Source organism: Numida meleagris, chromosome 4, assembly GCF_002078875.1.
Source record: "Numida meleagris isolate 19003 breed g44 Domestic line chromosome 4, NumMel1.0, whole genome shotgun sequence".
NCBI lineage: Eukaryota > Metazoa > Chordata > Aves > Galliformes > Numididae > Numida > Numida meleagris.
Window position 1 is genome coordinate 68,746,935 of NC_034412.1, and position 16,858 is coordinate 68,763,792.

The 16,858-nt window shown below is 41.0% G+C and overlaps 1 protein-coding gene across 8 annotated transcripts in view; it reads left to right on the forward strand.

Moving 5' to 3' along the window:
* The window catches only part of MTUS1 (microtubule associated scaffold protein 1), a 117,993-nt gene that overhangs the window by 438 nt on the left and 100,697 nt on the right, over positions 1-16,858 (forward strand). For 3 of the 8 annotated variants that reach the window (XM_021395213.1, XM_021395221.1, XM_021395220.1), the window contains exon 1: positions 32-218. The exons of 1 other annotated variant lie outside the window; for it this stretch is intronic. The gene's annotated coding sequence lies outside the window, so the exon portion shown is untranslated. Of the gene's footprint in view, positions 1-20; positions 219-8,897; positions 9,064-9,441; positions 9,515-14,682; positions 14,798-16,858 lie in introns of those variants that run through there. 4 more of the 8 variants (XM_021395216.1, XM_021395217.1, XM_021395218.1 and 1 more) reach the window with 4 other exon arrangements.

Below are 16,858 nucleotides of genomic sequence, written 5' to 3' on the forward strand. Positions count from 1 at the left end.
AGGGAAGCGGAGCGGGGGGTGTCAGGTGCGGCCGGAGGGTGGTGCGGGGCCCCTCGTGGTACGGGACGGCCCAGGAGGGGGCGGCGGAGCGGTGCGGTGCGAAGCGGAGCGCTGCAAGGTGGGCGGGCGCCGCGCTGCTCGGGTCGGGCTTCTCTTCTGAGGGAGCCCCCGAGATGAGCTTGGGAAGCGGCATCTGAGAGCCGGCGCGAGTACCTCAGGTTTTTAAAAGTTTTATTATTATTGTTATTTTCGGTTAACCCAGCGTAACGTGTGCGGTGCGGGGGTGAGCCTGGCTGGGCTGCGAGCGCGGGGCCGGGTTGGAGGGCAGCGGCCCTCCGCTCTGCGCCTCCGCGTTCCCGAGCGGCCGAGAGCCCGCGGCACGCGGTGTGCAGCCCGGCGGCAGCGCAGGAGAGTCCTGAGGAGAAGCCCTCCCAGGTGTGCGCTGCGGGGTCCGGCGCGGCTGTGAGAGGGCGCGAGGGTGTGCGCTGCTGCTCCGCACCCGTTTGTGCAGCCAGAGAGGACAGCGCCTGGAAAGGACGCTGAGTTTATACCTGATACCGCTGTTCCGAGGCGGCAGTGCTAATATTTACTGCGGGGGGAAGGAAGGGGGGGGTGTGAATCAGTGCCTACACTTCCCTCCTCCCCCTTTATTTCAAGTTCCGGAGTGAAGCAGAAAACCGAGCATCCCCTTCTCACCAGGGTTACCTGTGTTACAGCTCTGGCATCTGGCTCGGGGGTGAGGGTTGTGCCGGGGCGTTTTGTTTTATTTATTTTCACAACGTGAGGTGTGACGGGCTGTATGACTGTGCTAACCCCCTCGTGTGGGATTTTGTCTATAAGATCATCCTGCCGTGGCAGATAAAGCAAATAATTAATGGACGTTTCCAATTCATTGTAAAGTTGATGATAGTTTAAAACTAGCTATAATGTGAAATTTTGTTAATACTGCACTTCACCTAACAAATCAGGCGATACAGAGATGACTTTTCATAGAATGCAAATTACTTTTGCAACCTGCTGTATTTTTGTCACTGATGTTTTTGGAGCGGGCAGTGGTGACCAATATGGATGCAGTCTGAATCACTAAGTAAGATGGGCACTGAAAATTGCCTGTTCCTATTGAGGTACATTGTACTCCTCTGGAGGTACAGCGATGCAATGCAGTGGTTGCCCCACGTGAGCTGATACCAGCAATTAGTTCTCAGTGCTAATTACTGTGGGTGAGCAGTAGTTTGCTTTTGAGCTCTGTTTTCATAGAGGTTAATTGTGTGCGTGGTAACAAGGCTGTATTTAAAATTTGTGTAGTTCCTTTTTAAAAATATTACAGTGTTGTGATTCCTGGATGAGATCAGACTGCCTTGTGGCTGTGGCCAACATAGAAACAATCAGATAGTTTTGATGCTAAAACTCTGTTCAGCATCGTTTTCCACATAGTATAAATGTGATTCTGTATATAAAGGTTCCAGAGTTCTAAAATATTTGACCAAATGTCAGACTTTTCCTAGATGTCGCCTTAAGACTGGTTTCGTGGTGCCTTTCTGAGCAGTTTAGGTGACGGCTTGCTATTTACTTTTGAATGCATAACTTTGTTCCCCATCCCATTGTTTGTTTTGCATAGTCACTTCTGAGGAGCTGATTTTGGCTGTAAGACTAACTGTGATAATGCAATATAAATGTATTGGCAAAGTGAGAAATGATCAAAGTAATGACACACTAAATATATTTTGGGCTCTTACTTCTAACTCTTGTATTATGTGGCTTCAAACTTCTATCTTCAATCAAGTATGGAAGAAGTGGGCTTTTTTTGGAAAGCAAAGATTCTTGCATGGAGCTGGATTATTATGAAAAATGTCAAATACGGTATTTTTTTGTAAGTTTCAGAGCTTAGCATTGAGCTGTGATCTGGCATGCCAAGTAACTAATGATCTCAGCAGTCCAGTAAAATAGTGTTACTTGTAAGAGAAACTGTGGAATGCAGTTTAGCTGTCTTGATGATGAGGGTTGATTTTCATGATTTTATGTATGTATAAAATACATGCATGAAATATAATATGTTTAACGTTCACATATGATGTTAAAGTGTGCCACTAGTGCTTCATGACTGGAGACATCTTGTAGTTGAAAGTACCACGTTAGGTATTGAGCACGCAGAAACTGCTGAAGTGATTGCCTACCTAGAAGGCCCTATCTCTCTGGCTCATTTTGTTCTCTTAATTCACTATCATAATATAACCTTATTTAATCTTAAATCAGGAAAATCTAGCGCTTCTAATGCTGCCTGTATCCCATGAGTTCTGGGGGCTACCTGGCAAGTTTCTGGGCTGCTCAGGCTGTGCAGGAGCAGGGCTGAAGCAGGATGAGATTAATGCTCTTTATTTTGCTTTCTCCTGTGAAAGGAGAAACAAGACTCAGAGCTTCTTCAGTGTTTACAAAGCGTAGCTGGCTGTTGTACAGCTTCTTTTAAACATTCTCACTTTTATGAGAACAGCCTAGTTTTTTTTTTTTGAGGGAGTACTTGCACTGTGGAGTTTTGTCCTTTTCTAACTCACGTGTGAAGATGTTTTTAGACTCAGCAGTTGTTCTGATAAAGGCATGGGAAAACTTAAGTTGTTTACTGCCTTCCTATTTCCTCTGTTGTCACTAAGATTATTCTGCAAAATACATTGGCTATGCATATTTCCATTTTTCTGGACAAAAATCAGTGCTATTTGATAGTTTTCTTTGTCTTCCAAATAACAAAATAATATTAATACGGAATTTTTATTAAATTTCTACGTTAGTGTTTTTTTTCTAGTACCAAAAAGTTATTTCAGAATTTAACCTTCCACCGAACAGTATTAACTCATGTTTTACTTCATTAACTTTTCCTTCCCTTGGATGAATTGCTTTAATCCCTAATTATTCTGGCACTTCTCCACTTAAGTTGCTTCCCTTAAACTGCTTCAGATAAACCGGCTCTGCCATTTGGTTAGGCTTTTTTTTTTTAATCATAAAATTTATATCACCTTTTCCAGGTTACTGAAATCTAAATACCAAGTTGCCAATGTGCTTTGAGCATTCTTCAACTATTTACAGCAGTTTCACAGTTATTTTTTCCATGTTCTTAAGTACCTTATTAAAAATGAGTGTTAGCTTATTTTTGCATGTAATAGATGCGGATACACATAACCATGCATGCCTAGGAGAGAGTACTTAGGGTTCTGCAGGGAAATTAAACCAGTACACTCAAAACACTAGCAGCTGCACTGTTATAACCCATAGTGGGTTTTGGTGAACTGACTTGTACTGCGGGTCTGGCTGAATGTGCATGTGGCTGTTGCCTTTCTATGCTGACCAAATGAAGCCATAAGCTGCACAGCAGAGGCAGGGCAGTAGGGTGGAACAACTGGAATGTGTGTGGTGTATTACTTCATTCCAATGGCTTGTAATACCTTTTGTTGTAGCTTTTTATACTCTCTCCAACAGGAAGAAACAAGAAAACCTTGCTTCTGGTGCCATTTTACTTGCTGTGTTTGACGTGTTCACATCAGTGAAGAAGGTGGAGACCTCTTTTGAAAACAAAACCAGAGCTATGAAAGGAGGAAGAGGGAAATGCAGTTAAAGTAACTGTTTATTTTCCTCTGATCTCCTGGCAATATATGGAGTCCATATTGAGTCTTGGACTTGATATATTTGTTTGATGTCATCTTTGAGTTCTTGATGGAGTGTCCGTTGAAATGGTTCTCTTTTTTCCTTTGTGGGATCAGCTGCAATGCCAAATCTACATGACTAGTGAGAAAAATGCTTTTAGTCATTATGCTCCTGAGTGGCTGAGGTGATACTCTTGAATGGGTGAGTTTGGTGTGGGGATTACCACAGACTAGTCTTTCACCTCAGCTCATCTCCTGTTTGAGTTATAGTGAGGCTACTGCAGGGACATGCTGATCGGTCTTATTCCTAGCATTGAACTGCAGCAGACTGAATGATCTTGACTGAAGAATTTACAAAGTATGATCATTATTCCAGGGGAACTAAGAATCTGTGTGTCAATGATAGGTTGTGGTTGGTAGAGTTGCAGTAAAATGTAAGGACAGGTAAAAAATTCTTTGGAAAAAAGAAGGGCTGTGAACTTGTCCATAAGCTATGGTTTGTGTGCCTATTATCAAAATAAATATGATGTACCTTTTTTATTTTACTTGGAGTTTCATCTATATGCTCCTCATGAGTCAAGTGCTGTTCTCATTTGAGGACATCCAAAAGTGAGATTCTCCAGGTTTTGATACTACTGCACTTTTTCAGTACAAGGAGAGTGTCAAGGGAATTGGCCTAAAGTGAGCTGTTGGTGCCCCTAGTCTTGAAGATGATGCATCCTGTCACTGTGCAGGGACTCTCTTTAGTGTGCTTCAGAGTTCCAAGAGGACTGTAGCATAGGTGCTGGGCAGCTCTTAGAATGTGAACTCCTGCTATCAGAATCCTTAGGCACTCACTCTGCGTGTAGCTGCCTTTCCTGTTACTGGCCTGTCCTTCCATCCAGTTGAAACTGAGATCTGTCCAATGTCCTTCTAATTGCTTTTAGCTTGAGGAGGTCTCCAAGCCTTCCGGGGGGAGATTAACAAAGAAACTTGGTTGTTGCTGATCTGTGGATAGTGAGAAATTGGGAAAACTGCTTCATGGTTATAAGTGCAAATTGCTTGATGAATGATTATCCTGCAGAAAGTGCCATGTATAAATTCTGTAAACTTGGCTCCTAGCTATGCAGGCTTTGTCTGGAGCTTCTCGTCTAACCCATGTTAAGTGTTATTCAGTAAGGTTTCCAGTCTGTGGAGCAATAGCTGCACACACAGCATGTTAGTACTTGTAAGCTGGGTGTCCAGTTTCGGAGAAGTACAAGGAATTGCTTGATTGGAATTTGTAAAAACTAACATGCTTTTCAGATAGATGTTATCTGTTTGTTACTTTTGAGATCTTTAATTCTGTACTGTTTAGTGTTACTTCTTTGTAGTTGCAATATTCCTTATCGTACTTTCTTGTGTTTAGTTTGGCCTTTAAATGGCTTGAGAAAAGACAGCTTATGGCAAAGTCATGAACCAAAAACACGTGGAAGTAACTAAGTTATGTATTACTTTTGGGAGATGCTGATTCATAAATCAAATGGATGCGTAATACAAATTCCAATATTAGGATTGTTTATATTGCCATTAAAACACTAAAAGAACATTTAAATTTTGAATTGTCATAAAACCTTCTTAACATCAGCAAGCTGTCCTGCTGTTGAATTTCAGTAGGTATTCTTTTAGTGAAAAATGAGAATAAGTTGAAGTTTGGTTTAAAAGACTTAACACCCATTTCTGCCACAGGTAGTGCTGTTGGGGAATATCATGTCAGCTGCAGTATGATGTCACTTGGAGATGAACCCCTTCTTCTGATGGAGCTGGACCTGTAGTAAAGCATGAGCTCTCCCGACATCTTCACTACTAGGATTTATTTAATACTTGGCAAATCTTCTGCTGATTTGCACTTATTCTGCTCATACCTCAATACTGCAGTTTGGGTTTAGCTAGCTTAAAAGTCATCCTTTTCAGAACACATCTTCTAAGAAGTCATTGTCTATCAATTAAATGTTTATTTTTTTTTCCAGAATTGGGACTAATTAAATGTGATTAAAAACCAAACTGTTCCTTCTTGTTTTGTCAGCCCAGATGTTTGAAAGTTGATTTGTGTTGGTGGAGCAGCTGGCAATTAAGATTCTAAAGCACAAATTAAACCAGAACCTATTAGGTTGAGAGGAGTGGTTTTTGTCAAGAAGTAGTTCTTGCAGCAATGGTTATGCAGTAAGCTTAGTAAAGCAAACTCATATCTGACCTTACATCTTCTTTAAAGGAATTATTCTTTAGACACAGCTTTGGACTGAAATAGTGAGCTTGGCAAGCTAGTCAAAGAAATTAGTACTGAAATTATGCATTCATACTGCTATTTTGCACAGAAATCTAAACATTCTCTTTAAAAAAGCTTTTTGGAGACTGGATATCTGTTTAGTGTTCTTGACAAAGACTCCCCTGTTGTCTCTAATGAAATATTTCTTTCTTGGTGTAAGATTGGGTTTGCGGCAGGTGTTCCTGTTCTGTCCTCTTTTTTGTAGATAGGTTGGTGGTGCTTCACCCATCCCTGACTGTGGCTTTGTGACTCCTTGTCAGAGACTTAGCTTCCAGTTTTGGAAACATGCAGGTGTTAAACCATTACTGTATGGTTCTTTTTGGATATATTCTTTTTCTCCTTCGCAGTTACTGCTCTAGGGAGAAGGAAGAGAGGAAAGTGGGCATTTCTTTGCCTGTTCCTTTCCATCTTTTGAGTAGCAGTCATCCAGCCCTTGTGTAGCTGTTGAGCGTAGAGCAGCCATTCAGTACAATCTGTGTACATCGTTATTTCTGACACTCAGCTGAAGCTCTTGGTGTCCTGTGGATTCTTCATTACCTCCGACAGTCTCAGCATGGAAAGAGTTCCCCACTGATGCTGTCTCCTCTAAGTCTATCTTGGCTGAGCATGACAAAGTAAACCTCACCCTTGCTATCACTGGTTACAGCCACGTGATACAGCCACTTCTGGATGTACAGGCTTAGTGGTTCTTGGCACTGCGAGTGGGCTCCATCTGTTGCAGCGCTCTCATGTGGTTTATGCACTGCGTACTGCTTTTCTTCCATCAGTAGTCTAGATTAAAACTAGTCTAGTTTTAATCTTAAAACCATTACTCAATTATACAGGAGTAGTAATAATAAACTATTATCTAATCTGGGAAGCCTATTGATTATAATGCTCCACTGTTGCAATGCTGCCTAATTGCATGGCTCATGTGCCAGTTCGGCCTCTGCAGAGCATCTCTGGCCATTCTTAATGCTGACTTGATAGTTGTATTGCATTGGAGATATGTAAGAGACATCTGTAGAAGCTTAGCATTTCTTGATACTTTGGACAACTCACTGTTCTGGGTATGCTTTCAATGTTTGTAACTTGGCAGTCTGTATGGTGTACGTACCTTCTCAGTTGTTCTTCAGATATGTGTAAGTCTGCAGGAGCTAAAGCCTGTTGCAGATTTCCACTAAGAAAGCTATTTTTTGTGTTTGATATAGTCCTCATTTAGTGATACAAACCAGACTTAGGATACTTTATTCTTCTGTCTTTCAAGTGGCATGGACCATTTTTATTGCCTGTAAAATCTCATCTTTTGTCATACTATCCAGCAGCTGCAATCAGCAGCATGAAAGTACTGGAAAATAAGCTGCTGCTGTGATTTATAGTTCACAGAGCAGCCTATGTTATCATGGCATGTAGTGCAACTAAATGAATTTATTGCCCAGATTGTCTTTTTGAGCATTATTCTGCCTTCACGTAATAAAATATTGACCATGCACTTGCGTGCAGTGTCTTTCTATTTGATGCTTATTTGCAGGTGATCGGTTCTTTGTTGAGTTTGTATCTACGGCTGGATTGCTGGAATCCTTCCTTCACAAGCTTTCTCAAATTAAAGCAATATCTTTCACATATTTTGGTCTGGTTGTGTTCTTACTCTTCTTCAGTCTCAGTATAAAACTGTCCCAAAGTTGCACATCTCCCCTGTAGTGCATCTGTATTTCCTGTACCTTGTTTTGTGCTCATACGTTGTTCCTAGGACCTGTTCAGGAATTGTTATGGCTGAGTATTATGAAACCAAACTGTCTGGGTGTTGTCTCCTGCTAAAATATTTTAATCAGCCAGAGCCTTGATACCAGGAGATAATAATGGCTGGCTGTGCAATCTGCATGAGTTGATGTCCTTAGGCAGTGGGTGCCTTTAAGGGGTTGCATCCTCAGTATCTGCCTGGAAGGAAGGCAGAGCTTGCCAAGCTGTTAGGAGGCTCACCTCTGTTAAGGTGCCTGGGTCTGTAGCTGCAGAATAAATGTCCCTGCTCTGTACAGACTCTTCTAATGAATAGCTTCTCTTGATACTCATTTGGAGTTGTGCAGAACACAAGGCTTCTTCATCCTTCGTAGCTCCCTGATGTTCTAACACCAAGTGGAATAAACCTCATGAGCTCGATAGCTTTCTCAGTAGATTATAAAGGCTGTGGGCCATGCACTTAATAACGTATATTGCATGTGGTAAAACTTTGCTTCTAACTTATTGCACAAACACAGACCAAGAAATCTGAGCTGTTTCTATACTGGATTAGGATGCAACGTTGCCTGTCTTTCCTTGCCCTGATCTTGCTTGAGTTTGTGTGTGATGGATTTAGTGTAACGCCCCCATAAAGCAAATCTGTTTGTGTCACAGGTTTCTCATATGTTTCCTAATAGTTGTACTAGGCATAACCAGTATTTGTTCATGCTTCTCTAAATAGAGCTGCATCTCAATACATAAGATGTTAGGAAATCTGCCTTGAACTGGTTCTTCATTTAATAGCTTAATTGCAAGGTGATGGTTGAATAGCAGCTGTCTTCGGTTTCCTAAAGGAGGATACTATGTCATTAGGCCTTCTGAAGTCTTGCTAAAAGCTGCCCCTACCAAAAAGGGAATCGAAGCTTTAGCTATTACTTTAGTATTGCGCATTCTTTCTCCCTTACCCTGCTTTTCTTTCTTTTTTTATGTTGAAACAGTGGTTTCCCTACTTGCCTTACAGCCTGTTGGCTTGCTGCTCCCACTGCCAGGCAGTGATGCTACCATCTTACTTGGGCTGCCTGTGCTGTGCTCCATGCGTGGCTTTCACTGTCTGTTCCGGCCTCATAGTAATCAGTATTTTCTTTCTTTCTCTCAGTGCCAGCTGAAATGCCATGTCCCACGGGTCACTGAGCTTTGTGCTGGAGTGTATCCTTACAGTACAGTGACTTGTAGCCACAGGCATGTATTTGTAAAAATGCACTTATTATACAAAAAAAAAAGTGCTGCAGAGCCATGAGGGATGTGATGAAAAGTCCCAGAACTGTTTGAGAGGAGCGAGGGTAAGGAGCTGCACCAGGCAGAGTGGCCCTTCGTGCAGGATGTTTGACATTTGGTCTGTGTGGCTTGGCATGTGGCACAGCTTCAGCGGCTATTCTGATGTGGGGTGCACTCTAGGTAAGTTGTCTTCTAAATATAGTGAGCCTGTGCTGGCTTTTTTGTTTGTGGTTTGTTTTTTTTTTTCCCCTCCCCTAAAGAGTTATTATCAGTGCTCAGTAAGTGGGAGAGCTTTGTTTTTTACCATGTTGTTCAGTCACAGCCTTTCACCTGTTTCAGGTGCTTCCTTACTGAAAGCACTGTGGGATCTGTGATAGACTCTGGGATTGATTTTCTGGCACTATAATTTATAATGGGATGGATATCACTGATAAAACAAGTCTGGTCGTGTAGAGGTCATTCCATAGTATCCACATAAGTTATATTTAGTGCTGTTTATATCAGATTCATGTCAGAATAAAGCTACAATTACAAACTGCTTACTTTTTTTATAAACAGCATGACGTGTGCCAGTTTACTGCAGAGGGGAGGCCTGGGACTTCGTACTTGCAGGAAAAAGCGGCAAGAAAAGGTTTCTAAGAAAATAAAATACCTATTGCAATATATTCTTGATAGCTGTTTTAATTTGCTTATTGGTTGATTCATATAAAACTAATTTTGTGCTTCTTTACATGTAAATGCAATCAGGTAGAAGAAAATAAACAGCAGATTTCTCAGTCTCCTGCTCTTCAGAGAGCAGAAGGGGTGGGGGCTTACAAAGCACTTGTGCAGGGAACTTGCTGGCTTCTTCCTCCTGAATAATATTCCTGAACATCATGTTTCTTATTTAGCTTTGCATTTCAGAGAAGTTTAAAATATTTTGGTGGTGTTTTTTTTGTTTGTTTGTTTGAGGCAAAACCAACCAAACAAAATAACACTGAATAACTGGATAATCATAGAACCTGCTACAGAGTGTAGGAAGCAACCTTGTGCTTGTTTGCTCAGCTTTGAGCCATCTGGCATTTGTTTCTTAAACTTAGATAAGAGTTCAGCCTTGTGTTGTTTTTTTTTTCTGTGTTTTTTAAGTCCTCACATTTTTCTATTTTTTTTTTAATTATTATCATGGGGAAATTTCTGATGTTTGCTTTATTTCATTGTATGGCTGAGTAGAATACTAGTGACTGCTGTTTGCTCACTGTTTTTGATGTAGGATAAGCAAAAGAGAAGATGTCTGTGAAATTCTTCAAAACTCTTTGGCTTTCCAGTGCCAAACAGTAGCATTTTTAAGTGCAGATTTATATAGAGAGCCAGAAGGGGAATACGTCACATAATGTGCTTGTGTCCATGCTTATGGGGAAGTCTGTCAGTGAAACTATAATGAATACTCTGATAACTTTTCCATACTTCTCAGTTCTTCCAGATGTCATTTTCAGAGAGTGGCAAAATGGCCTTTGTACTTAAGATGCTGGCTGTGGAATGAACTTAATCTCTCTGGAATCACAGCTGCTTTTTTTTTTTTTTTATAATTGTAACTGTGAGGTTAATGTTTAAATACTTAAACGGGTTTGGCTTCTTGCCATTTAAGTAGAACAGTATGTGCCTAACCCTGGGACTCTTACCATTCCTAGCGTAGCCAAAAAAAATAAAAATTGCTCAATAGTGCAGTGATCTGGTAATTTCAAAGGCTATAATTAAGGCTAGTCTTGGACAAGGGTGTCCTACAAGAGGACAACTGACTTGATTTTTCCTATTTGGTTGAGGGAAAAGGAATTTTTACAGATGGCATCAGAATGTTTTACAGAACTCTTTAGGTTAAATAGGAGCAGCCATCTGTAAGTCTAAGTACAGTATAAGTAAACTAGTAAAAAATAATCCTGAGAGGCACCAATCTGTATGTAGGAATCTAAAACTTTTTGAGAGGTAGGTAACAGTTAACTTGGGGTACCTTTGTTTTTGGCTCTCTTTGGATTGGAGTGCCAGCGTTGAACAGTGGTTTAATAAACATAAAGTTCAAACCTAATTTGGGAATCTTGGTATTTATGACTTGAAATGGAAAAAATTGAAGAGGAAAGCCAAAAGAGATTGCACTCAAGCTCCTCATATTTCTAATGCTCTTTACCTTAACCCAGGGGACTCTGTTGCCTGTCGCTGGGAGGGAAGCAAGGGCTTTGACCCCAGGACTGCGTCTCTAATCCAGTTCCATTCTGACCTCACGTGTACCGAGAACTCTGCTGAAAACATCCATCTCTGGGGAGCTTTTCCTGGCTGCAGTGACAGATGATGCAAACCCATGGTTTCTGCCAAGCATCCCAAGTATTTTCTATTAGTGGCCTGGTTGCAGCCACGCCACGTTGGTGTCAGGATGCTCTCTGCACTTGGGGGAATGATGCAGTGTGCAAGGCGTGCTGAGATAAGGCTGGATGGGTAGAGAGAATTGTCTGTCCTCATCTTGCTTTGTTTTACAATTCTCGTGTTCAAGTTAAACACGTACATGAATTTTTCAGCATGCGTGGATGTGAAACCTGATACTTAAAGAACTCTAAATGAAAATAATCACAAACCCCACAAGTTCTAACCTATAAATACCTAAATTTACTGTAACTTCCCAGACAATATTTCGTTCAATTCTGATTAAATTGTATTTGTACTTCAAGCTTGGAAGTGAAATACTCTTGGCCACTATTACAGTTAATTGTTTAAACTCATGTATGCATATCCTAAAGAAAAGAAAAATACTGCAAATGGCAAACACAGAATTAACACATCATGTTATTATGTTGTGACCTATGTAGCCTGAAGAGGTGTCTAAGTGGATGTGTGCAGTGTCAGAAAGCATCCTCATGTGAGCAACGCTAGATCTATGCCTTTTAAAACTAGTATAAAGTAATTCTTATAGTCCACGTTAATAATTGTAGGCAATGTTATGATGGCTGAATGTGTTTGGGATTTGATTAGAAATGAAATAAAAATCTACTTAAATATCTGTTTCATAGCCCATCCCATGAAGGGAAGACATGTGCCTTTGCCACTAGCATCTTCCTTCTTCTCATTTGGTGGTTATTCAGAGGTGAGGGCACACTGGGCTGGAAAAAGAAGTCAGAGTTTACCTTTGAGTGCTTTACTAGTGCATAATAAAATAATAATCTGTGTTTTGGCAAGAAATAAGATGCTAAATACCTCCACTGGAAAACCTGAGGTAGCTCAATGGTCAGTGATTCCGTTTCTGCCTGGAGGTATTCAAGCTGTAGTTAAATGGAGTGAAAGCACATAATCCTCATGAGGGGAGATTCTTGTAAGCAAAGGGAGGATGAAATGAGAAACACCTGTACACTGCTCAGTGTCGAGTGGATGCAGAGCAGCACCATCTGAACACACTGGCTTTTTGAGGAAACCCTTAATGCTATGACGAAGCGGTAAGGATGTCTTGGAGCTGTAAGCTAGGAGGGCCAGGTAATGTGAGGTGATGCCAGCTGGCTGCAGCAAAGCAGGAAGGGCCTGGCCATGCCAGCTTCAGCTGGTGGTGATTTTATTTTGGAGTGGTATGCTTGGTGGTTGTAGGGCTTACACACACCACATCCTGCTCTGCTGTGTGCCCCAGCTAAGCAGCCATGGGACATAGCACCGTGGAAATCGGAATGCAGAATGCCAGTGGTGCTGCTGGGGTCTTTCTCCAACTGGATATCTTCCTCCTCAGAGGGTTATTGTTTCGTTCGTTCTGATTGCTGCGTTGTTTTCTTGGCTTTTCTGTCGGTGTTTTCTGCCATTATGAACTTAGTGGAGTTGCAGCGCGATGTCAGGTGGAGCGCAAGGCCTGTCACTGTCTGGGTAACTTCTGCAGGGTTCTTTCAAGAACAGAAAGAGGCTTGAATTTGCCAAACAAGTTTGACGTCTGGAAGCACTTTAGTACTACAAAGCTCATTGGTAGAGATTATGTCCTCTAGGAACATGGGCCAGCTTTAAGTTTTATTCTTTGCTGATAGGAGCAAGTGTTTTGTTCAGTTAGCATCTGCTGAAGGCTGGGGTGGGAGTGTAATGGTCTTCATATCTTCCTCTTTAGGAGGAAGAGTTAGTATTCACTAACAACTCTTAAAGATGGTTCCTCATCCATTGTCATTTATAATGGAAGATAACTTCTTCAATTCTTGTATGCTCTTGGTGGTAGATAAGTATTACACTCTGCGTTCTGTACCTTTGATTCCTGGCTTCAGCAAATTAATTCCAACAGTTCCTGTTCATAAATATTCTGTCACTTGTGAAAGAAGAGCAAATTCATTCCACTGAATATTCCAGAAGTATTAGAGGCTATTTCTCTGATTTCTTTAATTTTGTGACCATTTATAAGACTTCTAGTAGCTTTCATTTCTTATACCTTGACCCAGTCATGGAACTGTGTGATTTAAATATACAGAGAGAATGTACTGTTTCTTGTTCAAAGAGAAAATCTTCTGGAATGCTTAACTCTTCAACTGTGCGCACCCAAAGCCACTGATTTGTTTAACACATTGGCAGTAAGTGCCTGCTGCTTGAATGTCCTGATTTGAATGATGAGTATGTTACAGTTTTTTTAATACAGCTGTCATAATTTCATATTTAAATTGACTTTGTTAGATAGTATTTGTTTATATTTATTGTAGCTCTTCTATAGCCTGGGGAAAGAAATACTTTCAGAGGTTTAAAATGATTTTGACACTGTTTTACATAGCTAATGTATCCTTTTTTTATTATTATTATTCCTCCTTGCAATGCTGAATTAATTGAAAAAGCTACATTAAATAGGTGTAACAGCAAATTATACACTTCTAGGGTAACTCTGTGATGTGGTTAAATTCAGCAGAAGAAAGTCTTCGGCTGAGCTTTTTGGAAGTGTCACATTCTTTTTTTTTTCCTTGCCTGTAGCAGACGAGGATAAGTGACTGTGGTTTATGTCACTTAAAAACAGGTGAGGGAGAGCTGTTAGTTCTGTTAGGGCAAAACTGAATAATTATTCGATGTGTCGCAATATGACTTTTCCAAACAACTGTTCTTTCCTTGGGCTGTCTTCAGGTAGGCTAAAATAAAATTTGTCCAAGCTGCTTTGCAGGCTTTTTCATTTGGAACTGTCTCCTGGAGTAGCTGTTTGCTGTAACCTGTGGTGTGTGGTGAAAGGATGATGTGGGAAACACTTGTGTGTCTGTGTGCGTTTCTCCTGGAGACTCGGAGCGTGGGGCAGTGCTTTCCCATCCTGCCTGATTTATTTTAATCTGCTCTTGAGATAACAAACTTAATGTTACATTAGACGGGCAATTCTTTAGCCTTAAGATTTCTGGAGTTTAAAGCTTTCCTTGCCCCTCCTGCTCCTCCAGCCACCCACCCATCACAGGGTTTCCTGGTGTTCTGGCTCATCAGGTTCTCCAGAAGTCACTAAGTAACAGAAGGGGAAGTTTGGCAAGTCCATCTGCCTTCTGCCCCACTGCAGGCCAGGCAAACTGGTTGCTTGCTCTGCTGCACAAGCTCCTGTCCCTCACTGTAAGCACAGTATGAAGTGACAGAGTGCACCTCTATGCAAGTGCCACCTGTCCGGTCTGCGATGTCCTCATCAAATCTGCTCTGGGATGTGCTGCTAGCACACAGCGAGCTTTTGATAAATTGCTGGCAGAGTCGAAGGAAAATTCTTTAGCTGGAGCCTATTATTGCTGCATGGCTGAATTGATCTTTGAAAGCTGAAATCTCTTGGGAGAGCTGTGGAAAGTCCAGCGTCTATGTTTTGTTTTCCTTTTTTTTTTTTTTTTCCCCTTGATCTTGCTGTTTGCTTGCCTTCTGAGGTATGCCACTGAGGAGAGCTTCTGATGACTCAGCCTTAACTCATCTCTCTTAAAATGCTTGGGCCTTGTCTTCAGTAAGTTGTGCTGTTCCTTTCTTTTCTGTATGCCTTACTATAAGATGCTACTGTATTCTGAATAACTTTCCTAATGCATCAGTTAGAAGTTGCTTATCATATAAATACAGAAACATGCTCTTACATATGGCTCTTAACTGTTTGCTACTTAGTGGGTAGTAAGATTACTTGTACTTTCTGAAGCTTTGTGCAGACATGTACTCCAAAATAAGACTTTTAGTTACAAAAATTATTTAGAAGCTGATAATCTTAGGGAGGTTTGGTAAGTTATATCAAACTGTAATCACATACTGTCATTGATTTAATGTTCCCCTGATGTTTTAAATTTAACAGCTAAAACAGAGGCATTAGTGGCTTCCACAATTAATGCTTAAACCATGCCAGGCTTTGTGAGAAATGCCAAAAAAAACTCGTGCAAGTAGTTTCCATATGTTGCTGACACATTATTTCCTGGAAGGCTGGTTGATGTATTGGCAAAACAAGTAAAATGTGCCATTTTCTGTTAAAGTTTGGGAAGAACAATCAAGTCACAGCTCTTGAAGTAGAGAGTCTGAGATAATAATAGGGCTCCAGCTTGTCATTGCAATTTTATATTCTCAGTATTTGAGCTGATCTTTGATCTGTGATCTTTGTTGCATGTTAAAGCATTTTTTTCCCTGTCCATTGCTATCTTTAGCTAAATTAAAATACTGAAATGGTAGCTATTCGTATTTGTGATTTATAAATAGAAGGAAAGATCAATTGAACTTTTAAATGTGGTAAAGAAAATGTAGTAAGTTTATTCATAGGGGAGGGAGACCTAGACCTCAAATGGGGGGGGGAGGGAGGGGAAGGAAATAATCCAAAAGGTATTTAAATGTTCAAACAACACAGTTATTGACTTGAATGTATTATCAAACTGTAGTAAATACTCTGTTTTAAGAGCTGGACTCTAGGCAGGACTAACTAACCTACAAACAAATATCCACTACTTGAGAATAAAGCCAATGTGAGGCACAGGCAAGCTGGTGGCTGCTTAAAAAGCCCCAGTTCAGGTGCCAGTGCTCTGCTTTGGTACTGTTCTCTGCTGGTGATTCAGATTTTGGTTAAACAGATAGCCATGGCTTAACTTTTAGCTTTGCTGTAACCTCTATTTTTAGCTTCTCTGTGTTGTGTGCATTCTTTCAGTTGTTTGTTTTTGCACTGTTTTTTAACCTTTCTTCCTGAAACAGTTTTGCAGGAGGAAAGACTGGATGTGGCAGACAGATAAGGGTCTCTGATAAGATTAGAAATTCCTTCTAACGAAATCCTAGAGGCAACTTTTGCAGGGCTGTGGTGCAAGAGTAACATCTTAAAATTACAATTATGTAGGTTGCCTAATACATTTTATTCTCAAAATGTTAATTTCAGTGTCCCTCTGTTTTATTAAACATTTCAGTTTTACTCTGAAATGTCAGAGAAGGAAGGGTGACAAAGCACTGGAACAGAGAGGCTAGAGAGTCTCCTTCTCTGATTCTGTGAAGAGAGGAATTATTTTTAGTTTTGTGCCTGTATCTGTATCCCTCCGATATTTACCTCTGGCTTTCTGCTGCTGTAGAGTAGGACCGGTAATGCAACTTTTTCCTAGGCTTTTTATTTTATTAAAGGAGAAAACTTCATCACAGGTGGCTAATGTGCTGCTGAACTGGTCCTTTCCTCAGCAAACGGGAGTGAAAGAGAGCAGCTTGTGGGGCCAGTGGTTGGTGAGCACTGATAGATTCCTTCCCCATATCATGATCTAAACGAGCATGGGATCCAAAGTGATTGCATAGCCCAGCAATTGGCTTTGATTCATAGAAGAAAAAAGCACTTGCATGAGCCTTGCACACCTTGTGCCTTTCCAAAAGGCCAACCCTGCCTCAAATCAGGCTACGGTAATGGATTCAGGCGCTTGAAAGCAAGTGTGCCCCTGTGTCCTTCAGCCTGGGCTCCCAGGCTTGCAGCTGTGAATTGGCTCTGTGCTTTGCCCTGAGGTTTTTAGTTGGTGTAAGCAGGTGATGTGCATTTGCATTTGTTCTGCGTAGGAAATTGTTGCTGCCACTC